This window comes from Rhincodon typus, chromosome 46, assembly GCF_021869965.1.
Source record: "Rhincodon typus isolate 14 chromosome 46, sRhiTyp1.1, whole genome shotgun sequence".
Classification (NCBI taxonomy): domain Eukaryota; kingdom Metazoa; phylum Chordata; class Chondrichthyes; order Orectolobiformes; family Rhincodontidae; genus Rhincodon; species Rhincodon typus.
In genome coordinates, this window is record NC_063377.1 from 8,700,222 (window position 1) to 8,727,921 (window position 27,700).

Consider the following 27,700-nt stretch of genomic DNA (forward strand, 5'->3'; position numbering starts at 1 on the left):
CCGGTGAACAGTGATATATGGTATTGCTTGAAGACTTAGGAGGGGAAAAGAGTAGATTTAAAAACTTGTTCGATAGTTCAATAAATAAATGAATCATTTAGTGTCATATTAAGTCATAATGACCCAAATATTCCCAGACTGTGCTGCTTCAGTACTGTTTGGTGTAATGTAGAAAAAACACACTCAAATTTTTCCAATGAAAACCAAATAAGCACCATCTTGGATCAAGGCCCATTCAGATGTGATATTACACTTCACCACGAGTTCCTGATTTACATCACGTTATCTTGGGCAGCTGCTAATCAGCTCTTACAAGGAGAAAATGACAGCAAAGTAATGTTAGTAGACTTTGATCTTAATGGAGGCCTTTTGTTTACATGGAAGTCCTGCCTCCTTCAGGATTTAACTTGCTTTCTCTTGTCAGGCAGAAGGAAGCACATAATCCCAGTAGACAAGAACCTGCAGTCACGAACAGGAGTCCAAAGAAATATGGATGCAAAGTGGCATGCAAATGGTGTTACATACATCACTGACCATGATAGCTCCAGGCAATCATCAGCTGGAAACTATTTAACATCAATGATGGTGAAGCACAGTTGGTGTAATGCTTCATCTCCAACTTCAACCAGCAGTTATACTTTTGGAACGAACAGCACATTGTGCTCTAGATAAACCTGACTAAGACCCACACAAGTACACTGCTCAGGTGGTGTGCAGGGGAAAAAAGGCTTACCATCACACCTGGGTAGGCCCATGTGCAGAAACAAACCAGCAGTTTCAGCAGGCTGAACTATACATATCTAAAGATAAGGCTTTGGAATCAGGCTATGATCCACCAAGCAAGGCAAAGCTACTTAGGGCAAGTTAGAATACAACTATAGAATGCTTATTGCCTTCAGCTTATATTTGTGTAAAGTGACCCAAGGCAGATGCTAGAAGTCATAAAATACAAACAGAATACTGGACACACTCTCTCTACAGATAAGGATAAAATTAACATTTCAGATTGTCTTTTGATAGAACTGAATTTGTTTAAACGTACTGCTTTAAGTGCTTTTCACGTGCCTGGAAGACTGTAGCTCCAACAACACAAGAAGTCTAACACCATTCAGAACAAAGCAGCCCACTTGATTAGCACCACATTCACATCCACTCCCTCCACTACTAACACTTAGTACTGCAGTGTGTACCATCTTAGGAGATGCACTGCAGGAATTCACCCAAGACTCTCAGACAGCACCTTACAAAACCACAACCACTTCCATCTAGAAGAACAAGGGCAGCAGGTAAGTGGGAACACCAACCACTTGTAAGTTCCCTTCAAACTACTCACCATCCTGACTTGGAAATATATCACTGTTCCTTCACTGCTGCTGGATCAAAATCCTGGAACTCCCTCCCTAACGATATTGTAAGTCTACCTACAGTGCATGGACTACAGCATTTCAAGAAGGTAGTTCACCACCACCTTCTCAAGAGCAACAAGGGATGGGCAATAAATGCTGGCCAAGCCCCATGAGGGAATTAAAACAAGAAGTTAAAAAGTAAGCAAAGAAAAAAAGAAACAAGAATGGTGGGTCATGGAGTGGATGTCAAGAGATTGTTTTGAGACATGAATTTACCCAGGCATTTCCACAGAGTACAGTCTGATCTGCTGCATTTCCAGCACTTCCTAAGAACATAAGAACTAGGAGAGGAGCAGGCAATTCAATCCCCCTTGCCTGCTCTGCCATTTCAGACAATCACAGCTGATTTCATCTTGGCCTTATCTCCACTTTCCTGCCCACTCTCTATAACCCTTCAACCCATTACTCATTAAAAATTTGCCTATCCCCTGCTTAAATTTATTCAGTGTTCCAGCATCCACCATGCTCAAGGCTAGTGAGTTCCACAGATTCACAGCCCTTCGCCAGAAATAACTCATCTGTTTTAATTCTGTTACCTCTTATTCTAAATTTAATGACTTCTCGTTTTAAAGTGCCCCACGGGGATCATCCACTCCACGTCTAGTTTGTCAATCCTGTTTAGCCTCCTGTATACCTCAACTAGATCGCCTCGCATTCTTCTAAACTCTAGCAAGTACAAGCATAATGTGCTCAATCTCTCCTCGTAGCACAAACTCTTCACTTCCTGTTAAATAGAATTTCAGTCTCACGTCAGACCACATGCAAATCAATGTTCCAACGATGGCATACATCTTGCAAGTTGCGGGTATTCGGAGATCTGGCTTAGAATTTATTAAACTGCAAATTAAAAGCAATAAACACACCATTCCTCTAGGACTGCAATATCCAAATCAGGATGAAATAGGTGAAGAAGGACATGTGAACAGAATGGGGTTTTCAGTTTAGATCAGCAAGTTTGTTAGATTGGCAGGATTACTCTGAACAGCAAAATGGTCACTGGTGCAGGAACAGACGGCTCCAGTGATATCAGCCAGCCATAACAGGCTTCAGGAATTATCAGAGTACATGCTGCTCATGTCACCAGGCTCCCGGTGCTGACTGTTCCACCTTCTAGTTTACAAACGGACAGCCAACACCCTGCAGATTCAGTCCGGGCAGGGGCAGGAGTAAAAGTGGTTGCTGAGTAGGAAGGAAATCCTCACTGAGCCAAGGTTCCTCAGAAGCATGTATAATGAGAAGCAGTGGGTATAATCAGTGTGAATACACCAGCAGCACCACATCTGTGACGGGCAGCGACTGTTGTCACTCCACCTCGAAGCAGTGGCAGTCAAAATTGACACACTCGTTGGAAATTATAGGCAGCATATGCCCCGGGTCCGCGCCTTGGGTGTCATTGGATTAAAAGACAGCTTTACGTTATGGCCAATTTGGGAGTGCTCAAGGGCAGAGTAAAATTCCCACTGATACGAGCTGTATTTTGCTTAGGAGTCCGTGATGCTGACACTCAGTTACAAATGCACTGCCTCGAGACCGCATTAACCACATCTCTAACAGTTGCCTTCATCTGATAATGCTACAAACCCCCCCCAAAGCAATACCTACGTTCCAAACAGTCTCAACTGGCCAGTCAGAAGAAACAAGAACATCTTCCACATGCCAAAAATAATTTTATTGCACTATTATCACTTTCTTTTAAATCGCTTAGAGATTGTTTTAAACTCATTCACTGCTTTGGCTCCACTACTGGCTACAATCTACTGGTTTATCTCATGCCCAGACACCACCTAATTGGTTTCCAGAGCTAACCACTGCAGTAGGAATTGTGGAGTAACAACTACAGTCTTTTTCTAAATTGAATCTACTTTTTCCTAATCAACCTGTTCAGAGATGTTATTACACACCTCTGGAGCAGGTGGGAAATGAATCCGGGCCTCCCTGTCCAGGGTAAGGGACACCACTACCACTGCCCCACAAGAAGCGCCTCCCCCAGGAGTCTTAATATAATTTCAGGATGGAATGCTAGTCTGGGCAAAAACTTTGCTTGCTACATTAACAGCTTAGCCAGACAGCAAAATTAAGATCAGCACCAACAGGGGATCCAGGGGGAAAAAAAACCAGAGGGTCCAATTAATACACCGAACAACCTCAATAGGATCCCCAAACACTAACATTAATGTTGTCACTTAATTGTCAGTTTTTACACAAGTGAGACTTGTATTTTCTCACAACTTGAACTGATGACATACCAGAAGATTTAAACTGTATTCTTCCAAAGCAGGATCGTGTTCAGAGACAGCATTTTGATCCATGCAGCAATAATTTAAAGGATTTACAGGGGCAAATCAATTTATTGTTATGAATTCAAAGCATTAGAAAGACGCAAGCCACACAAGAAGGCAACTTGAAGAACAATTCTGTTACACCAACATGGCAAATAAACTTACACTGAACATACAGAATCCTAAACAACTACAGTAGGCTGAAATGTAAATGCACATCAGTTCCAGGACACTTATTCCCTGCTTCATCCACCTTAAATGATTGCATGCTTTTGGCCAGGGCAGAAACTATTCACTTTGCTTGAGAATTTGTAAATGACACGATGGTCTGCAGTCAGGAAACAATTTATTTTACAATGACAATAACTGCTTTATGTTCCAAGCATGTTCTGTCCAATTAAACTAACATTTTGTTGACTCAGTGATGACAAGTTACTCATTCATATCAGTTCTGCATGAGACAAGGTTGTGTTAAATACAAAACATGACTTGTGTGCATTTGTTGCTCAAACCATATAGGTGTCAAAATGGTGTAATCCAAACAAACTAGATTCCACTTGACATTATAATGAAAAATCCTGAATCAACTTTGTGAAATTCAACCTGGAAACCAGCCACAAATGAAAGGATTAGCAGGCCACTTGGCCCCTGGAGGATGTCAGCCATTCAATAATGTCATGGCTGATCTGACTGCTCCACATTCCTGGGTACCCTCTTGCACAGCAAGAATCCACCCACCTCTGTTTTATAGGTATTGAAAGACTCTGCTCTCACTGCCTTTCAAGGAAGAGAGTTCCAGAGACATGAGATTTTTTCCTGACCTATTCTAAATGGGCGACCCTTTGTTTTTAAGCAGTAAAAGGTTTTCCCTGTTCAGTTTCTCCTCTCCTTCCGCCAAACCACGGGGACATGCAGATACAGGTCACCCACCGGTAATCTCACCCAAGTAACCTGCAGGGCTAATGCCACCTGGCCGCTTTACCACAAAGCACACTTCTTTTCAGACCAATCCCTACCCTGCACCAAAACCTAGAGATACATACACTCACATTCCCACTGGAAACACAACAGGAGGAATGCAAGCTGAATTTTGTACTCCAAAAGCACAGATAAACAAAGGCTACATATAACCTGTACCGCTGTTCAAGGTGATACCTATTAACTCAATGTACAGACTGAATTTGTATCTTGCTGTATATGGTTCAATACCACAGCAGCCTGTGTATTTTCCTCAGGCAGTGATTGTCAAAGCAGAGATGCTCACTTATCAGGTTTTACGAGCAAAACCTCAGTTATCTAAAATACATGTAAAATGGAGGATTATTATTCAATCAGCAGACCTTTCATGCCATGTTTGCATTGTGACCAATTCTAGTTCTCAGCTCCAAAAGCCAGCTCTATTTCGACACTGAAAACTGCATCCCAATACTTTGCAAGAGTAATATTTTCTTCCACAACACATACTTTGACTGGCAAATCAAAGATCAACAAAGAAACCCCAAATCGAACATTTCAGTTAGGAGAAAGAGGGGTCTACTTGGCCCCTCAAGCCTGTTCTGCTATTCAATAAGGTCAAGTTGATTTGTTTGTGTTCCAAATGCCACATTCCAAACCAGGATTCCAGATTGGATTTATTAGTGACTGTTCTGTATTGATGATCCATGTAAACAGACAAATTAGGAGCAAGAGGAGGCCATTCAGCCCCTCAAGGCTGCTCCACCATGGCTCACCTGTTAGCATTCTGAATTTCACATCCCTGTCCACTGCTCGATAACGCTTGATTCTTCTACCTTTCAAGAAATGATTTATTTCTGTCTCAAGAACCTTCAACAACTCTGTCTCCACTACCTTCTGAGGCAGAGTGTTCAAACGTTGCACAGCCCTTTAACAGAAAATGTTCTCATCTGCCTTAAAAAGGCGACCTTTAATTTTTCTTACTTTCAAAAACCGTCCACCCTAGTTCAGGGTTCACCAACAATAAAACACATCCTTTTCATGCCTATCTTGTGAAGACTATTCAGGAACTGATCATTTTCAGTTGTCACCCTTCACTCTCTTGAACTCCAGTAGAAAGAGGGCCAGTCCGTTCAACTTTTCCCTCACAAGATGACCTATTCATTCGAAGCATCAATCTCGTAAACCTTCTCTGAGCTGCCTTCACCCTTCAATAAGGTGACCAAGCTCCACACTCATTTCAAGACGACAAACCCTATAAAAATAAAGCATTACATCTTTACTTTCATGTTCAATTCCTCTCATTACAGACAGCATCCCATTAGCCTTGTTAATTACTTGGTGTACCTGAATAAACTTTTTGTTATTCACGCAGTAGAACACTTAGTGATGCAGTGGGTAAATGCAGCTTCAACGTTTTAAGTTAAGTCAAACTAGAAGATGTCAGCACTCAGCCAAGTTGAGCAAAAAGGACGTAAAAATGCTGAGCACAGTCACAAAGATCTATCAGCTCCTGTACGATGATACCCTAAGGCATTGTCAGAACATGAGAATGCCTCGCCTATAAAAAACACTTAGCAATTTATGGCACAACCTGAATTCTTATTTTAGGAGCAAATTACTGCAAATGCTGCAATCTACACTGAAAACATTTCGAGTCTAGATGGCTCTTCATTAGAGTTCTGAAGAATCATCTAGACTCGAAACATTAGCTTGCTTTGTCTTCATGATGCTGCCTGACCCACTGTGGTCTCCAGTATTTGTTGTTTTCAGCCAGAGACTATGCTTGGCCAGATCAGTGATCATGGCACTGAAGAAAGCTAATTGCGTGTGCTGAAGATCTGAATTGATGCTTTTGTTGATCGAACTTTAGGTCATGTTTGGAAAACAGTATATTTGCATTTAAAATATTTCACCGCTTAATGGTCTACCAAGGGTGTTAAGCAACAATACATTCTCTTTCATTTGTCAACATCTTGTCGTAAAGAAATCACTTGCTGTATGGAAACAACACAAATGTTTTGTGTTGAGCAATACTGTGCGATAATTTCATTCATCTTCAACCCTCTAATTTCACACACCACGTAAGTTTGAAGGAGTAGTTAGTACAGTTGTAGCTTCTTGACCATTAGCTCGATTTACTACAAGATGCTGATACTGCTAGGCCAGTTAACACCTGACCAGCAGTTTCAGAGTTTGCAGCATCTGTAGTATCTTGTTTAATTTTAACACAACCGCAGAACAGAACTGGTCTTAAGTTCAATGCCAGATCAGTTAGACCACAGCTGAAATACTGCATGCAGATCTGGTCCATGCATAGTAGGAAGGATGTGATTGCACTGGAGAAGGTGCAAAGGAGATCCACCACGATGTTGCCCAGGTTGGGCAGTTTCACTATGGGCTAGGATTCTTGATTGTCAAGGGGATTAAAGGTTACAGGCAGAAAGGGGTTGAGAAACTTATCAGCCATTGTTGAATGGCAGAGCAGACTGAAGGGGACGAATAGCCTAATTTCTGCTATGTCTTACAGTCTTATGGTTACTTTCCTTACAGCAGAGATGGCTGGGGGGGGGGGGGGGGGATCTTGTTATGGTGTACAAATTTATGAGGGGCATAGATAGGGTAGTTACGAAGAAACCATTCCACATGTTTTTTGGTGGGGGGCTCTATGACCAGGGGTGCAGATTTAAAGTAAAGGGAAGCAGGTTTAGACAGGATTAAAAGGAAGTGGTTTTTCATACAGAAGGTGAGACATGTCTGGAACTCACTGCTTAATAGTGTGGTAGAGGTGGGAACCATCACAACGTACAAGGGGTATTTAGATGACCATCTGAACCATGGGAGGATACAAGGCTAAGGGCTAAATGCAGAAAACTGAGCCTTGTGTAGAGAATTTATAAGCTCTTAAAAGGTATCTGGATGGGTATATGAACAGGAAGGGTTTGAGGGGGATATGGGCCAATTGCTGGCAAATGGGACAAGATTAATTTAGGGTATGTGGTCAGCATGGACGAGTTGGGCCGAAGGGTCTGTTTCCATGCTGTACAGCTCTATCACTAAGTGCTAATGAGCAACACTGTCATGATGGGCCAAAGGCCTTTTTTGGTGCTGTATGAATCTACCAATGTTACTTTAGCGAATGTGGAAAACCGGACCCACGAGAAACTCGCCAACACAAACATCACTTTGTCACAGTTCTTAAAACTCTTTCATGAAAGAAACACCGGACCAACATTCACCTTACTGATCACGATTTTCTTTTAAATAAACTCTTAAGATCTCTATTGAGTGTCAATGCACCCAAGTAAAACTGAAATGATGACTATTTTGTTTCATGAGGGAACTTAACATCTAATTTACTCTCATTTCAGACATGATTCTGTCCTCATCCAACATCTACAACTAAATCAAGATTATAAAATGAGCAATAAATCAACCCTCTTCTTGGCGCATGGCACCAAATAATAGTGATAGATCTAAGTGTGATAATGGTGTGTAATATGTATCACCATTTGGAAATTTGGATTTTTATTTCAGTTCTGTGAAATATAACATTTTGCACCAAAAGAGAGATTAGGAAGTCAGTTACAGAACAGTGATCTAAATACTTAAACTCCAAGAAAGCACTGTATTCAGTTCCGTGCCTAGTTGGAATGGTGTTAATTGATGAAATATTAGGACTGCTGAGTTTACAACATTCCGATAAAATAGACCAGGGGCCATTAGTTCAGTTTAGCTTTGGTTTAGTAGAATTAGGAGCTCAGTCGAGAAGAATCAAGTATTCAGTTCTAATGAACAGGTTTAGTTTGTGAAGTCTCCAAGCGGTGAGAAGTTGTATAAAAGTTTTCAAGCTGACACAACTGAAAAGCAGCTTCAGAGCTGGAAAGAAGTTGCAGCAATCCGAAAGGCCAAGTGGACCAAGACAATTAAGTGAGAAATTTAAGAATTGCAATTGGAGTAATATTTCTCTGGGATTGAGCATCTATAAAAGGACGTTGCTGGGAAGCAAGTTGAAACTGGTTTTACTAATTTTAGTGGGATCTTTCTGAACAGCATTATACATAGCTTTGCTTTTTTTCTTTTGTGTAACAAACTTGTGTTCTGGTTTCAAAGAACACCGACAGCTTTGTGTAAATATGTTCAGCAACTAACCATAACAGTAAAAAGCTGCAAAAATGAAAACTTATGGTCCATCAAGCCAGGTGTCATTCTGGGATCTGATTTGTCCAGTAATCCCATCAGCTGGAATCATAATACAAGTAAGCATATAGAAATACATTGCAATATACTGACTGTGAAAATGAGCTCTTGTGAAAGTACAGAGCAGCTGAAATATTCCCATTGGAACACAGGTTCTTGGTGCTGAGAGGCAGCAGTGCTAACCACTGAGCCGCTGCATCGCCCCAAATCAATAGAAATCGGTCAGACAAGACACAAGGTATCATAACCAGTCTTTTCTTTATGCTAACCCTAACCAGTCTACGTATTTCCAGAGTATCTTGCTTTTAAGAATGCTTTCATGTCAGATCTCACTATATATTTGCATTCACCTGCTTACAATCCCCACAGCTGTGAGAGAAGCACACTGGAGGTCCAAAATTGGTGCACAATGTTGGAACAAATCTGAGTTGTTTAAAATTACTAAAATGAACTAAAATATTGACCACGTTAGACCATAGAGTCAAACAGCACAGTAACAGATCCTTCCGTTCAACCAGTCCATAACAAAAATAACTCCAAACTAAACTAGTCCCACCTGCCTGCACCTAGCCCATATCCCTCTAAACCTTTCCTATTCAAGTACTTATCCAAATGTCTTTTAAACTTCACAATTGCACCTGCATCCACCACTTCCTCAGGAAGTTCATTCTACACGTGATCATGGACCCCCTAGAAGCAAAACTGAAACTCATTTGAGTGTGATTCTGTGAGCTCCACAAAATTTCTCACCGTTTCCCACTAACACTGGTTCTGTTTACCAAGAAATGACATCAATGGTTTCAAGTGCCCCATTTACAGAATAAAATTATTTATCTTTGCGACAAGCTCCACAGGGATTTCCAACGTAAGGTTGCTCTCGAATCTTGTCATTCACATTCCTCTGCCTGTCTTTCATCGCTTTTAATTCTGTCTCTCACCCAACACCTGTCTACTTCCCAAAATCTTGTCTCTTTGGCCCAGAGTGCTTTTATCCTTTCCCATGGCCCAAAATTATTCAACTCAATTTTTTCCTAGGTCTAAACATTTCTAACGACCAGGCTTAGCATCACCTAATGACTATATTCAGATTTATCTCCTCCTTTTCCGATGCAGATGGTGTTCCACAGAATAGCCTTCTCCACATGCCATTGTTTTAAAAATTAAAATTAAACAGATACAAAGTAAAAGTCAGCAACCCACAACTCAAAATCAATCTTATTTGGCAACTGTGATCTGAAGGTAGTGCATGGATGAATGATACCAAAATAAAAAAGAACTGTGGAGACTGGAAATTAGAAACACAAATTTGCTGGAAAAACTCAGCAGCATCTGTGGAAAGAAAGCAGACTTAATGTTTCTGAAGAAGGGTTACTGGACCCAAAATGTTAACTGTGCTTTTTCGCCACCGATGCTACTAGACATGCTGTACTTTTCCAGCAATTTCTACCTCAATATCAAAATCAAGATCTTGTAAAACTGGTACAAAGTCTTAGATACCCACACTACCACTAGCAAACAAAGCCATTTAGAGCTGTGGATTATTGACATACTTTGCCAATCACCTTGAAAGGTATGTAGAAATTTTAAAATACAAAATGGAGGGGGCAGGAAATTTGAAGTTGAGGAGTGGGTGCAAGCTTGTGGTTTCCTCTCTCTCCTTCTAAAACTAGATCCTAGAGCCATGAAAATGCTTTTCTTCATAGAACTGCTGTAAGAAAATTTATTTAAAATCTTCAAGGGCATAAAAGAAAGTCCTGCATTTAGACAGCACTCCCTCACGAGCAAGAGAGTCAGTTGGTTTGTGATGCAGAGTGATGCCAACAGCAATTCACTCACCAAGGCTGACGTTGCCATGAAGGACTCTCCTTGTCAACCTCTCCCCTCGCCTGAGGCATGGTGACCATCAGTTTAAACCACCACCAGTCATCTCTCTCTAATGAGCGAACAGCTCCTCGGTCAGGTAGGAATACAGCGACACAAGCTCAGGATGTTTCAAAGTGTTTTACAGCCAATGAAGTATGCTTACATGCTACAAAGAGAAATATCCTCACCAATTTGTAGCTCACTCAACAAAAACCAAACTTAAACTTACACAACACTTGATAAAGTTTCAGAACTATCACAAAGTACTTGACATCCAACAAACTACTCTGAAGTGCAGTGACTATTGCAGTTCAAGTGAGATCTCACAAATAACAGAAAAGAGGGATAAGTTCATTGGTTTTTAGTTTAGAGAGAAATTACATCCAGGATCAGAACTAGGAGTAGGCAATTTAGCCCCTCACCCTGCTCCACTATTTCACACAATAGTGGCTGATCTCAACTAGGCATCAACCCATCACTCATCAACACATCACTCAAAAATCCATCTTCTCAAATTTATTCAGCGTCCCGGCTTCCACTCAGGAACAGCATTTTGAGAGAAGCAATTTCTCTTAACCTGCTTTCCCTTAGCCTAAAACTATGATCTCTCACTCTAAAATGCCTACAAGGGACAACATCCACTCTATGCTTTACTTTGTCAATCGCTCAACTAGATCTCCTCTCATTTTTCAAAACTCCAGACAGTATAGGCCTAAAGTGCTTAATCTCTCTTCAATACACAAACCCATCACCTTTGGAGTCAATCTAGTGAACCTCCACTATAACTGCATTCCTGATGAGAAGAACTCTGTCCTACTCAAAATATTGCTACATGATCCACATAAACCAACACAACACGGCCACCTAATCCAAAGGAGAACTTCTCTGATATTTCAACATCCCCTAGGTACTATACTAGAATCTCAGCCCAGAATGAAGTACACTCAATTCTTGAAGTGAGACTTGTGTCTTCAATCTTTTGAATCATAAGGGATTTTAATGTTTCAATATAGCTTTATGCTGTCACACTAAGTCTTCTGCAATTCCAAGACCCGGAAATTGCTCAACAAATCACAACTGGTGATGAGATAACAAGGTGTAGACATGAGAATGTTCTGAAAAAAAAAATAAAAGCAATGTCTCAACAAAGAGGTTAGGATATTCATTGGTGAGTTTCATTTGTAATACCTTAAATAAAGCAGACCGTGCCAGCAAGTGGCACAGCCAGTCAGCATTCAAAATCGCTCTGGCAAGCGGCAAATAAGGGTCATATGAACAAGTGCCGGGCAATGAACATGCCCAATAAGAGAAAGTCTAAACACCTCCTCTTCACACCGAATTGCATTGAAACTGCTAAATGCCCTCACCAAATTCCTAGGGATTACCACTGACCAGATGCTAAACTGAACCAGCCATGTAAGTACTGTGGCTACAAGGGCAGCTTGGAGGCTGGGTACTCAGCAGCAAGTGTCTCACTTCCTGACTTACCAAAGTCTTTCAACCATCTACAAATCAGGAGTGTGACAGAGTACTGTTCACTTGCCTGGATGAGTGCAGTTCAGGTTGAGAGGTTTGGTATGATCCAGGGCAAAGTTCCAGCAGCACCATACTTTAAGGTATGTTTTCATCCAATTCCTACTACTTTAGTTTAAAATTTAGAGAAAATCCCTGACATTTCTCTCTACTTCAAACACAGCACCACTAGTGTCTGCTTAAGTCTCTGCTGTCTTATTCCAGATATCCATTATTTCATTGCCCATAACAACAGGAGGATAAAGTACTCTAGGTAACCCATCATAGGGTTATCCTAGATTCAATTCTACACTTAACAGGATGCAGCCGAGTTGGTGGAGAAGGTTCCAATCTTGACGACCACACAATTACTAGTCACCAAAGTCCCAACAGACATAGGGCTGCTCTCTCATAAGAGAAACAACTGGCGATGAGTTTAACCTGAGGGTTACCGCAGGTAAGATTGAGAAGACAGGACATTCTTGGTGACCCCAGCCAGGATGAAACTGAACCTGCGGTGCTGGCATCACTCTGCATCGCAAACCAGTCATCCAACCACCTGAACTAACCGACCCCCAACTAATTACCCACATTTCAAATTACCCCATGTAGACATCAGGTGAAAACAGATCCAAATTTAGTTTCCGGACCTTCCAAACCAGAGTGCCGCCTGGCAGAGTGCCAGATAGAGAGCTGCGTCATAACTGGTACTAATATCAGAATCAGAAAACGTGAACTCGTGTAGAACAAAGAAAGCCAAGCTGAAGGCTTTGTGGATTCCTTGGAATTATCAACACTGCCCCATAAATGCAAAAAATTACAGAGTACCAAGCCTGACAATCTAAGGCACCATGATTAGCCTTGAAAAATACGAGACAAAAACAGAACATAAATCTTGCGTGTGTGATTAAGCGATACCAAGTCTGAGTTCAAGGAAGAGATGAAATAGCATACAATGCACAAAGATGGGAGGCTGGTCAGAAGATTGTATAGATTTTATAAACAAAGAATGATCAAAAGACTGAAAGGAGAGACAAATTGGATTAAAGAAAGCTAGCTACAATGATAAAAACAGATTAGAAAAATTGCTACAGAAATTTAAAAAACAAAAGTTAGAGTGAATGTTGGTCTTATACAGAGCAAGTCTGGGGAATTAATAATGGAAAATAAGGAGATGGTAGATGAACTGAACAGTTATTTTACATTGGTCTTCACTGTAAGAATCCAAGTGACATCCTAGAAATAGGTGTAAATAAGGGAATAGAAGGGGGGGAAGAACTTAAAATCACAATTGCCAAGGAGGTTACACTGAGCAAATAGTTGGAGCTGCAGGCGAAAAAATCCTGATGGACATCATTGTAGAAAAGAAGCAGTTTGAGAGATAATTGATGTATTGGTTCTAAGTTTCCAAAATTCCCTAGATTCAGGGAAGGTTCCAAACAAATTGGGAAATAATGAATTCAACTCCTTTACTCAGAAAAAGAGGGTGACAATAACCAGGAAACAACAAGCCAGTTAGCTTAATATTGGTCATAAGGAAAATGTTAGAACTTATTTAAAAGTCACAGCAGGACATGAAGAAAAAAAAAGTAATCAGGCAGTGTCAATGTGGTTTGTGATGGAGATATTGTGTTTAAGCAAGAGTTTTTTGAAGAAACTTGTGGTGTGGATGAAGAGAAACTGATGGATGCACTGTACTTAGATTTCCAAAAAACTTCTGATAAAGATTATTGAGGAAATAAAAAAAAAACAACCTCAGTGTAGGATTAACATATCGGCATGGAAAAATGATTAGCTGAGATAACAGGAGGTGGACAGCAAGCATAAATGGTTCATGTTATAAAATAATGAGGGGTATAGATAGAGTTAATGAGGAATGCATTTTCCCTGGATGGGGGATTTCAAGATGGGGGGGCTCATTTTAAAGGTGAAAGGAGATTTAAAAAAGACATGAGGGGTTTTTTTTTGTTTTACAGAGAATGGATTGCGTGCATAATGAACTTCCTGAGGAAGTGGTGGGGATGTGGGTATAATTACAACATTTAAAAGACATTTGGATAGATACATGAATAGGAAAGGTTGGAGGGATATGGGTCAGGAGCAGGCAGGTGGGACCTTTTTAGTTTGGGATTATGTTTGGCATGGACTGGTTGGACCAAAGGTCTGTTACTGTCTCTATGACTATGTAGAAAGTGTCGTGTCATGGATTAAAACTGGGGGCTCAATTTTTTAACCATTTATATAAATGACTTGGATGAAGGGGCAGGTCGTATACAGAGACAGTCAGGAAAGCAAGTTGTGAAGACAACATGAGAAGGCCATGAAGGAATACAGGTATGTTAAGTGGGATAAATTTGACAAATGGAATATAATGTGGGCAAATGGGAATCGGCAGCAAGAATGACAAAAAAAAACAAACATGTTAGCTAAATGGTGAGAGGTTCCATAACTCTGAGAAACACAGAGATCTGAGTACCTAAGTGCGTGAATTTCACAAGATTAGTACGCAGGTACAACAAACAATTTGGAAAGCTAACAGGACATTATTGTTTATTGCAAATGGAATTGAATACCCAAAGTAGGTGGTTATCCCTTAGTTATACAAGGCATTGGTAAGGTCACATCTAGTGTACTGTGTATGGTTTGGTCTCTTTATTCAAGGATGGGTGTCAGTGCATTGGAAGCAATTCAGAGAAGGTTTACAGTATTAACACCTGTAATAAGAAGGTTGCCTTATGAGGAAAGAATAGGCAGGCTTAGCATGTATCTTCTGGAATTTACAACAGTAAGAGGGCGATTGATACATACAAAGTCCTGAGGGGTCTTTAGCAGATGGATGAAGAAAGTGTGTTTCCTCTTATAGGAGAATGGATAATTAGGGGTCACTATTTAAAAGTTATCCTTCAAGACAAATGACGAGCATTTTTTTTCCCCTCACAGAAGGTCAAGATTTTGGAACTACCTTCCTCAAAAGTGGCTGGAAGCAGTGTTTATAAATATTTTTAAGGCAGAGGTACAGATAGTTCTCCTATAACGGGACAGTTGCATTCTTGTGACCTCACGCTATAGAAAATCACACCATAGGAAAATCATTCATAGAAAATTGCATTATAGGGAAATCGCTATACCTGTACAGCAGAAAGTTCACGTTATCCAAACAACGTCCGCTATTCATCAATCGCATTTCAGCCAATTTGCATAGATGAAATGTGTTATAGCAGAACTACCTGTAGATAGATGATGAAAGGGCGAAAACGAAGGGGTGAAAGGTTATCTGAGGTAGACAGGATTATCAACTCATCAGATCAGCTATGATCTTGCTGAATGATGAAACGGGCTTTAAGGATCAGTGGACTACTGCTCCTCTTAATTCAGAGATAAGCACTAAAATGGTGAGTCTTCATAAGTTCTGCTTGCAGTTTAGTCTGTCTTAAGGTGATTTCATTCACATGGCAATTTTTCCACTGTGAACTGCAACTAATAATATAAACTCGCTGGTTTCCCTTGTTCCAATGACAAATGAGACCTCCAACTTTATTGTGGGCTTCAAAACTCAACATCTGATCTGTCAGCTCCTTTTTCATCCAGGACCTGACAAAAACATTACCAGGAAGGAAGAGTATAACAAAAAGGCTCAGAGTCCCACACCCTCAAAACTGGCACTGGGACTGTTGGCAGACTGAAGGAATTGCCTCCTTTTCTGAGCTAATATTCTGTGAAAGCTATTCTGATCAAACAGGGGGAAAAAATCCTCATCCTAGCAATAGAACTGCTGAGATATACTGGCTGTAATAGCAATCCCAAATCAATACCTAAAATACATTCAACATAATAGCAACTCTTTAATCCATGCTCATTGCTATCACAATTTCTCCAATTCAGTAATTTTGTTCTTGCTTTAAATTTGTTCAAAATCCAGATTCTTAATAATCCAAACCCCAATTTATTGTTACCCATCCACAATTTTTTAAAAATAAAAAACAGCAATGATATATGTCGGTTTTCCAATTGGAAGCTAAGGTTCCAAAGAGCAATGTGGTTGCCTCAAAGATGCAGAAATGTCAATGCTTACGAGGGAAAGAAAACCACTTGTGAACTCCTTACAGCTGATTTTAATAAAGATAGGGCTTGTAGACACAGCAGCCCAGAGCAGAGACATTGGCTGCAGCACTGCAAAGTGGTTGAAAACAAATGACCATGTGCATTCCTCGAGATAAAAAAAGTTCCCGATTTGAGTTGGAAGATATATTTAACTGCAACTAACTACCCTTCTGTAACTACGGCTAAATATATTCACTCGAGTTCTCCCACCGCTATCACTGTTACCAACGCAAAAGGACCCTTCAGTTTCTATTTATAGATAAAACAGAAATTTAACACTTTATGGTAAGAAGCACTATCAGCAATGCTTAGTAACAACAATTCTATTCGCAGCTTATGCAGTTATGTGGCAAACTGAAATTCAAAATTTCAATTACACCAAGAACAGGTTATAAAGAAACCTTTAAAATGATCATACTCGCTCTTCCAATGACCCAGTCAGTTTGACCAGTAAGACATGATTCAATCACCAGTCTTGACAAATTACTTGATATCACCTGAGGCCATGATGATCAGCATTATTGCTCTTGGCTTAAGGAAGAATAATTGGTTCATTCTCAACTACTCACTATCCTGCAGGAGACAGGAATGCATGGGCGAAGGGAGAGAGGACAAGATTGAACAGGAAACTCTAACCCTGTCCAGCCATTGAGCAGCCAGTCCAGGCCCACACAAGGAAAACAGCCAGTTGAGGTGAGGTACCAAAGGGTGCTCAAATACCATGAGATCTTACCCGGCATAGGAAAGGAGCAAAGGACAACTGCAAAAGAGTCATGGTGTGTGGGGGTGGGGTCGAGAGCGAGAGAAGGGGGGTGGTCCATGGTGGGGGAGATGTAATATTGTCCATATACTCCATTGTTTTCAAGGCCCTCAGCCTGGGATATTCCTCATCAGTGACATCCTGGAGCAGTCTAGCAGACAAGGGATGGAGTATAAATTTCCCTCAGGGCACACCAGAAAGAAATTGGAAAATTCACCCCAATTTTAAAAGTGGAACTGGAATTTAAGTAGGCAACACTTGAGAAGCACTTAAGCCAGGCAAATTTACTGGCTGCAAAAGTCTTAGTACAAACCACCAAAAATAGCATGGTCTGTTCACATCTGAACACTGCAGAGAAACAAAAGATTTCAGAAGGAAATGGTATGTAAAATAAGCTGTTGTTGTTTGTTTGCAAATAGCTGATGCAGAACACCAAATATCAGATACTATGCAATTCATTCTACTTTTAAATAGACATTGGCCTTATAACATACTTATAACATCTCCCTCACTTCCCAGGTCCTACAAATTTTCAGCATTCTCTTTTCACCAGTCGAAGAAACACAGTCACAATAAAAAAGTTAATGTCTTGCACAGCAATTACAATCATCAGTAACTGCCCAAACTCTACAGCAGGGCTTCCCAAAAGTGTGGGTCCAGCACCTCAAGTGAGTAGGGTCTTCAGGTCTGAGGCAGCAACAGCCATCCTGGAGCTCTGATCGAGTTACAAGTCAGTTTTTGCCTGAATAAGTACTTGCTCCACCCACACCAACAGGTCTTTCCTACCGTCTACTTCCACAGCTCTCTTTCTCTAACATCTGCACCCCCTCCCAACTCTCAGAAGGGTCATGACAACTTTCAAAAGTCAAGGAAACACTGCTCTAACCCAAGTGAAAGTACCACACAATGTGGTGTTGGACTATGCAAGTCAGGAGGTTTCAGTTCCAATGACAGCCCAACTAACTTAATTCACCTCCCCAAGAACAGTGATAGTAGGAACTGCAGCTGCTGGAGAATCTGAGAATAACAAGGTGTAGAGCTGAATGAACACAGCAGGCCAAGCAGCATCAGAGGAGCAGGAAAGCTGACGTTTCGGGCCTAGACCCTTCTTCAGAAAATGAAGTGACTGGGATGGTACAAATAATCTTGATACAGTGAATGAAACAAAAATATAACGGCTATCCAGTGACACCTGCTGGAAAACTGATGTGCATTCAGCATAGGATCAGACTTTTTGAAAAACCTGCACAATTAAGCAGCAAAGTGGCCGTACATGAAAGTCAAAGAATATGCAATACCTTGGGAGATCTGGCTTCAGGAAGTTAGGAAAGAATAAAGGATTCTCACGAAACATCAGAATAAGACAAAATAAACTTCACTGGGTTTAACTATTGTCTATGTCACCATATCAACTTATCTGCAAAATGTCACAGTAAGTCAGAGTCCAGAAGCAGAGGTGTAGGTGAAGGCAGACCCAACTTTGCCACATATCTAGGAGGAAATTACTGCAGTTACTAGAATCTGTATTTAAAACAAAAACAAAATGCTGGAAATCACAGCAGGTCAGGCAGCATCCATGGAGAGGCCACAAGCTAACATTGCAAGTCTAGATGACTCCATCAGAGCCGCCACACATCTAATTTGTTACCTACTTTGTGCATTTTTATGGGTAAATGTTATTGGCATACATACCCATTCAGCATTCGTTCATTCAGAAATCAACTTTATCCTGAGGTCATGATTCATTTTCTCACCTAAACTGTATTTAATACTGCCCACTGCGTACTACTTTTTATAAATTCATTCACAGGATGAGGGCATTCCTGGCTAGGCCAGCATTTATTGCCCATCCAGAGGACAATTAAGTATCAACCACATTGCTATGGGTCTGGAGTTGCATGTAGTCCAAGCCAAGTAAGGAGGGCAGTTTCCTCCCCTAAAGGACAATGTTGTGACATCATTTACTGTGTTACCACATCACATAATTTGCCCGTCCCACAATTTTCCTGGAGGCAGGTGGCTCATGTCGGCACAACTACACGTGACTAGTTGCTACCCAGCATATCTTCATGTGGACAGTCCTTGCTTTGGAACCTGGATAGTAAGCAATGCGTTTGGTTACCATGGAGAGCACTGTGGTCAATACTGATCCCAGTTTAACCAACCTAGTTTCCAAAAGCAATGCAGAGCCCCGGTTTCCCCCAAAATCTTGCCCAACAAGAGCCAGTTGTGACACCTTCATCATAACGTCAGGTATCTCCCACAGTCCCTGGGTCAAATCTTGGGCATTTCTCATCTACAATAGAGGGTGTAACATCATACAGCTCATTTACCCATTCATCTTTTGAAAGAAAAGTAGAGCCTATGATGAAAATGTTCCAATATTGGAGCTAACTACACTTGTCTGAGCTCTCATCTCCAGTTTTCAAACTTACGATGCTCTGAGTAAGTTGGTCAAGATTAAGAACCTGACTCCTCCTTACACCGGACAGTTTGTCAGAAGTATTATTTTTAAAAAACTGAAAATAAACACCTCTAGTGGCCCAGTTGATAAAGCAGCAACTGAGTGAATTAAATGAGTAAGCCCCAGTTTAATTCTCAGCCAATTACAGTTAGCTAGTGTCAGCTAAGTAGCTTTTTATTTGGAGGGTAGGGATGTTCATAACTGGCCTGGTAACAAGAAGGATGTTAAAGCCATAAAAAATAAGAAATCGAGTAGGCCGTTCAGTTCATCAAGCCTGCTCCATCATTCAATAGGATCATGGTTGATTTAAAACACTCGTGGCCAATTTCTTGTGTTTTCCTCATAACCCTCAATTCCCCTCTGAATCAAAATTCTATCTCAGCCTTAAATATGTACAAGATCTCTGCAGCTGCAGCAAGGGATTCCAAAGACACTCAACCCTGAGAGAAGAAATTCCTCCTCATCTCATTCTTAAATTATTAGACGTGATAAACTTCTAGAACTATGAGAAAACTACCACACAATTACAAAAAGTCACCAGAATTAATGTTTCAGGTTGAGTGACTGTTCTGAGGAAGGGTCACTCAACCCAGAACGTTAACTGAGTTCTCTCCACAGACCTGCTTTTCCCCAATTTCTGATTTTGTCTCTGATTTACAGTATTCCCAGTTCTTTCAGCTTTTATAAAGTCACCATAGGAGTGGAAGTAATCCTTTCCCATAATCTCCAACTCAGCTTCTTCCTTCAAATCCTGAGCAAGAGGCCACTCCTCAACCTAGCAACCAGTTCAGGAACTCTCAAAAACTTCCTCAAAGTTATCCTTCCACACTATCCCCATATTTCTTCATGTCACTGGCATTTCGAAATCCATCAATCTCTGCGTTAAACATAGTCAAAAGACGAGACAGTTGCTGTCTTCTTTTATGGGATAACAGGATTTTGTTGTACCTATGCATCTAGAAACAGTGATGAAACTGCAGACAACGCAGCAAGTTGATTTGTTAATTTCTAGATTGTTGTGGGGTTGCTCAGAGGATAAATATGTAGGGTTGACAGACAAATTATGGAATAGGAGGGTAAAACAACAGTCCTCTGGGAACAGCAGAAAACGTTTCTCTGTACTCAGTGGCCTCCCCTCTTGAAATTGTGACCCCAGTTTGAGACATCCCCTCACCCACCAAGTCAGGGGAAAATTCTTATCTGCAACTACCCTGTCCATCCCTTTAAATATTTTGTACATTTCACTGAGATCATCTCTCATTCTTCAAAACTCTACAGAATACAGACCCAGTTTGCCCAATCTCTCTTCATCAGTCAGTCCTGCCGTCCCAGGTATAAGTCTGGTGAAACAAAAACAGAAATTGCTGAGAAAACTCAGAAGAGTCACTGAGCCAGAAGCATTAATGCTCCTTTCTCCCAACAGATGCTGCCAAACTTGCTGAGTTTCTCCAGCAATTTCTGTTTTGTTTTGGATTTCCAGCAACTGCAGTTCATTGTTCTTTTTTGACAAGTCTGGTGAAACTTCATTACACTTTCTCTATGACAACAATATCCTTTTTGAGGCAAGGGAACCAAAATTGCACACAGTACTCCAGCTGCAGTTTAACCAATGTTTTGTACAATCGAAGCAAGACTTACCTATTCAGATTCAGATCCTCTTGCCTCCAACACAGGCACAATGGGGCAACTGATCTTCCTCTGTCCCCTTATTACGTGATTTGTCTCACAACCCTACATATTTATCCTCTGAGCAACTCAGCAACAAGCTAGAAATCAAATTAACTTGCTACACTGTCTGCAGTTTTATCACTGTTTCTAGGTGCATAGGTGCAAAAGCATTCTGCTTTTCCATAAAACAAGCATTACGTCCTGTTTTCTGTGTACCTTCACCATTTAAAATCAGTTGCCTCCTTCAAATTCAACATATTTACTGACAGGGCAGTATTTTTCTACAAGGCAGAAGCAAAGCACATCAGAATCAGGTTTCAAAACACTGCAGGTCGTAAAAGCAAAAGGATGGGTGCAAGCAGGTGTGGGAGGGGGTGGGTGTGCATCTACAGGGTGGTGGGAGTAAAGAATTTCACAATGAGCTGTCTGGGACAGAATAATGCAGTACAACACATCCTCTAGCGTAACACCATAAAGATACGGAAAACGTGAAGCGGGCTCAAACAGTTGAATGGCCTACCCCTGTTCCTATTTTCTATCTGAACAATTTGGGCATCTTTGAAGAAACTAGAAAGGAAAACTATGGTGGTAGTCTTGTCCATGAAATTCTATTTTGTTTATGCATGCGATCTGCAAGACCTTAAGACCATCACAGGAACAGAAGGAAGCCATTCAGTCTATCGAGTCTGCTCTCCTATTCAACGGACGCAAGTTTGATCTAATAATTCTCTACTTTGCTGCCATTTTCCCATATTCCTTGTGCTTTTAATGATTAACAATGTCTATCGCAATTAACCAGCCAGCCTTTACAGCCCATTGCAGTAAAGAATTCCACAAATTCATAATTCTTATCCATCTTGAAGGAGTGACTCTTTACTCAGATTATGCCCTCTGGTCCTAGACTCTTGACTTTCCACCTCTACACTATCAACACTCCCACCCGAAAGGTTCTTGTATGTTTCAATAAGATCGACTCTCATTCTTCTAAACTCTAATGAGCACAGGTCCAACTTATTCAACCTCTCCTCACAAGAAAATCCTTCCATAACAGGAATCAACATAGAGGACTTTGTCTCGACTACCTCCAACGCCCATTTCCTTAGATGATTGGGCCAAAACTGTTCACAGTATTCCAGCTGTGATCCGACTAGTGCCTTGTATAGTTTTAGCAAGACCTCCCTACTCCATACTCCATGTACAAGCATATAAAATCCTGATTGGACTGGACAGGCTAAATGCGGAAAGAATGCTCCTGATGTTGGGGAAGTCCAGAACTAGGGGTCACAGTCTAAGAACAAGGGGTAAGCCATTTAGGACTGAGCCATTCAGGAGAGTTGTGAACCTGTGGAATTCTTTCCCACAAGAAGGTGTTGGGGCCAGTTCATTAGACATATTCAAGAGGGAGCTGGATGTGGCCCTTGCCGCTAAAGGGATCAAGAGGTATTGGAGAGAAAGCACGAATGGGATACTAAAAATGCACGATCAGCCATGATCGTGTTGAATGGTGGTGCAGGATCAATGGGCCGAACAGCCTACTCCTGCATCTATTTTCTATGTTTCTATTCCCTTTGAAATGAATTTTCCTTTCCCATCACCAGAACTTTGATACTAGCTTTTTGTGGTCCAAGCATGGGCGCTCCCAAATTCCTCTGTAAAGCAGATATCTGGAATTTTTCTGCATTTAAATAATATTCAGCTCTTCTATCATAGAATCCCTACAGTGTGGAAACAGGCCCTTTGGCCCAACAAGTCCACACCGACACAAAGAGCATCCCACCCAGACCTATCCCCCTAATCTACACATCCCTGAACACTGCGGGCAATTTAGCACGGCCAATCCACCTAACCTGCAAATCTTTGGACTGTGGGAGGAAACCGGGGCACCCGGAGGAAACCCACGCAGACATGGGGAGAACGTGCAAACTCCACACAAACAGTCGCCCGAGGGTGGAATCGAACCCAGGTCCCTGGCGCTGTGAGGCAGCAGTGCTAACCACTGAGCCATCGTGCCGCCAATCCTGACAATTCTAATCCTGCCAAAGTGCATAACTTCTAATTTTCCCATATCCACTTCCATCTGCTAGGTTTTTGCTCATTCATTTCATCTCTCTGTAGAGTCCATGTCATCCTCACTACTTGCCTTCCGATCTATTTTTGTCATCTGCAAACTTGGCGATAGAACATTTACTTCCATTGTCCAAGTCATTAATATAAACTGCAAATGACTGTGGCTCTAGCACAGATTCCAGTGGCGTTCCACTAGTTACAGGTTTCCATCCTGAAAATGATCCACCTCTCTGGCTCCTATTAGTTAGGCAGTCTTCTACCCATTCTAATGTACCACCTCCGACAGCCTTATGCACAGCATCTTATCAAACGCCTTTTACAAATCAAAATATGTTACATCTACCGGTTCTCCTTCATCTATCCTGCATGTTATCTCCTCAAAGAACTTAAAATAACTCAAAGCAGTTAAGAACCACCCCAACCCCCTAAAAACAATGCCATTGTTACAAAACAGTTAAAGAGAAAGGCGAGACTACAGAATACTTTTCCACCCAATATTTTCAATTTGCACCATCCCCCAAAAAGCAAAAATCACACATGGAGAAAAGGCCAGAATATCAAGCCCGATCTGACAAACAAAACACCAATTTGCTCTCAATCCAAGTGCATAACATTTTTAAAAAGCAAGTATTAGTGTGCAAACAAAGTGCACAACAGGCTATTTCCATACAAGTAATTCTTCACAGACGGACAAGCATACTGATACGTTGGCTTACGGGATTTGTGACAACAAGGATAGCTGAAATGAGGACAAAGTGTGGAGCTAGAGGAACAGAGCAGGCCAGGCAGCACCAGAGGAACGGGAAAGCTGACATTTCGGGTCGGGACAAGAACGGTACAAGATAGAAAATGCTGGAGAAACATCTGTGGAGAAAGAAACAGGGTCAACTTTTCAAGTTTGATATGAACCCTGCCAATTGCAGGAAATCACAGTGTGCGAACTGGTGTCTCAGAACTGTTCTGAAGAACAGTCAGATTGTATGCAATATCTTAACTTGGTTTCTCCTTCCACAGACCTAAGTTTCTCCAGCACTTTCTGCTTTCATCACAAGGTGGTACAGTATTTGGCTAGGAGAATGCAGGAGTAGAATGGGCAAACGTGCAGTAGAAGAATTAAATTTTGAGGATGCTGAAGGAAGAGACAATGTGTAGTCATGTTTGGCAAAAAAAGTTAAGATCCAATGGCAGATTTTTGCCATTGGTAATGGAGTTTAATTGGTTGAGGACAAGTCAGAACAGAAGATTGCAAAGATACTTTGGAGAGAAGGTATGCAGTAATTTGCAAATGAGAGCAAGGACCTTAAGGTCGAGTATGCCACCAAATGTGGAACTCGTAGGGATCAGTAAAGGCAGAGATGATTTGTAGCCACAACTACCTGCCTGCACTGTTGCAAAAAGATTAAACACAACCAAGTCAATTAGAAGACAAGACTATGGATTCAGACCTTCGAAGAAACCTGCACACCCCGATTCCTCCACACCGTTCAATTTTAACAAAAGTCCTCTCCATCAACACTGGCAAAAAAACTCTGCACACATTCTGGAGCTGCATAGTGCAGTAGTGTACACATTATAATGATGACTGAAGAAAAAAAATTCTTTCCAATCTGTCTTCTTCGTGTTTTGTACTAACGTGCATTTTGCCGAGAGCTGATACAATTGCCAGTTGTCGGAAATCTAACTCTGACTTCTCACTCGCACTAAGTTTTTTACATTTGGAAGGACAGAAACAGATTAGACTCTCTGCAGGAAAGAGTTTTGTTCTTTTAGTTTCGCAATGGGATTTGGGGCTGCGCAAGGAAGGTGCCAATCCAAACCTAACAACAGCCATTCACTCTTTTGCGTTTAGAGCAACTGTGACCTTTGTTAAAAAGATTGCCAGCAGCCAGTTTCTACAATAGGAGCCAAGGACAGAAATCAGAGAGAAAAGCCATATAGTGCATCATACCTGGGTGTTCTTTGAAGGAAAGATGAGTCTCCTTCATTTTATTCTATCGGAGAACATTCCCAATTTATTCTATAAAGCTTGGGGTTCTTCCAGACCCCTGCATTACTCCCAAATGACACTGAATGTGTCAGCTGTGGCTCAGCCAGTAGCACACTCAGTTTGGAATTACATGGTTGTGGGATCAAGCCCCACTCCAGGGCCTGAGGACAAAGACTCAAGTGCCAGATTTGCTGGAGGTGCCGGTTTCAGGTGAGGCATTAAAACCCCTCAGTTGGATGTAAAAGGTCCCGTAGCATTATTTCAAAGAGTGCAAGGGAATTCTCCCTAGTGTCCTGGCTGATATTTGTCTCTCAACTAACGTTACAAATTGATGAACAGATTATCACACTATTGTTTGTTGGAATCTACTGTGCGCAAATTAGCTGCCCTTTTTCCCCCCCACAACTTTCTAACAGTAACTGTACTTCATTCACTGTAAACTGCTTTCAGACATCCAATGATACAAGAGGTGCTCCAGAAATGCAACACTTTCTTTCGAGTTGAGGGTACAAGTAGCAAGAGTCTGGACTTGATACATGCACCTAGATGGGAAGTGTTTACATGCTCTTCAGATAAAGGGAGGCATCACAGCCAAGCACAAATAAGTTCTCATTCAAGGTCTATTCCCACAGACACCTAATCAGCAGGAATCACTGAATAACTTTTCTCTTCCCTTAGCCTTGATACTAAAGCCAACTGTAGTCTTCCACTGCGCTATCCTCGTAACGAGATTTCTTCAATTCCCTCGCGTGACAAAGTGCCCCAAGCTAAGAACTCTGCTCCAAGTGCTCACGTTAGACATTACGATTTGTCCATAGTGTATAATTCTGTGTATACAACCATGGCAACCATCTGCAGCATTATATCGTACTGGTATTTACATAGGCTCACGTAGCACACTGGTAACACATTATCAAACTAATGGAACAGTAACTTCTTTTAACTCGCAAGTCGCACCCATCATCACCAGCGGTGCCTGTGGTCCAGCTCAAAATGTGCTCTCCAAAGGTGAATTTCAAACTGAAACTCTTCAACTTTAAAACCAGGTGTTTCGTAAGTGCCAAAGAGGGCACCAGCACAAATGTTTCACAACACGTTGTGTTTTCCTGAAATCTTAGCTCCGACAACTGTTTTCATCTACTCAACTGGGTGTGCAACTTGCGGTCAATTCATTATCTTTGACATGGGGCTGCTTCTGAAGAAACATAAAGGTAGATTACAGAATGAGCCTAGAGCTGCTAAAAACACCTCCAACTGCAGTGTGGTGAGGTACATGAAAGATCAACATACTACACAAATAACATCAGATCGAGCTGCTCTGTCTGAAGTTGCAGCAAAAAGGTTAGCCTACCTTGCACGGAGAATAGGGACTCAGAGGACATGTCACCCTAACCTACAAACATGCAAATCATTTTATAGCAGCACGGGCACAGCTTAAAAGGTGCTTTTGAATTGCTTTAATGCTTTTAACCCTCAACAATGCAGGTCTCTTGCAGCCATAATAACACCAAAGCAAAACCATTAAAGTCACGCACCAGTGACGCCCGGTTAAGTAAATGACAGGCCATCCCGCCCACACACCTTCACAAGCCTGGTACATCTAGTACAAAACAAAACGCAAATTGCGGGAGAAACTCAGCAGGTCTGGCACATCCATGGAGAGAAAATGCAGTTGACGTTTTGGGTCCAATGACCCTTCTTCAGAACTGGACTCAAAACGCTAACTATTTTTTCCTCTCCGTAGATGCTGCCAGACCGGAGTTGCTCCACCAATTTGTTTTTGTTTCAGATCTTCAGCATCCACAGTTCTTTGTTTCATATTAGAGTTGACCAGCCTCATAATATTCACATACAGAACACAACACCCAATTTATATAAATGGAGAAAACAATATAACTTTTAAAATTTGAGAAACAGCTTATTTGGCAGCAAGTACTTGTGCAACACAAGTCAGTTTACAAACTAACAACACTGCAAGTGTGCTCATTGTAGTGAGAGTTCTGCACATCCCAGCACAGTAGCAGAACTACAAAACGCCTGTATCTCTACACATTGTACTCGGAAGCAAAGCCATTAACAAAATCTTATCAATTCAGTTTTCTCCATCCACCAGCAATTTCTGGCATCCATCCATTTTTTTTTTTAAGATTTCTTACTAAGCACTGTTTCCACAGCAATTTATTTACCCTGTGCACACCAAGGACACATCCTTCTTGAAACATAGCTACACAAAGCTTCATGTAGTACCAACCACCCACGATATCATCATACATGATCAGTATTGCAGAATTCAAATAGCTCCTGAAAATTGAGATGCCTTTCAACCTGACCTGTCCCTTCACGTCCACTTAATAAGCCCAAGAGTGGAGCGAAGAATGGGGATGGAAAGAGAGACCAGAACTCAAACATCCCGAAGTCAATTCAAGTAGGTTTGAATAG

The 27,700-nt window shown here is 41.3% G+C and overlaps 1 protein-coding gene across 4 annotated transcripts in view; it reads right to left on the reverse strand.

Annotated features, from left to right (window-relative positions):
- The window catches only part of LOC109919596 (regulation of nuclear pre-mRNA domain-containing protein 2-like), a 74,348-nt gene that overhangs the window by 45,848 nt on the left and 800 nt on the right, over window positions 1-27,700 (reverse strand). The gene's annotated exons all lie outside the window — the stretch shown is intronic.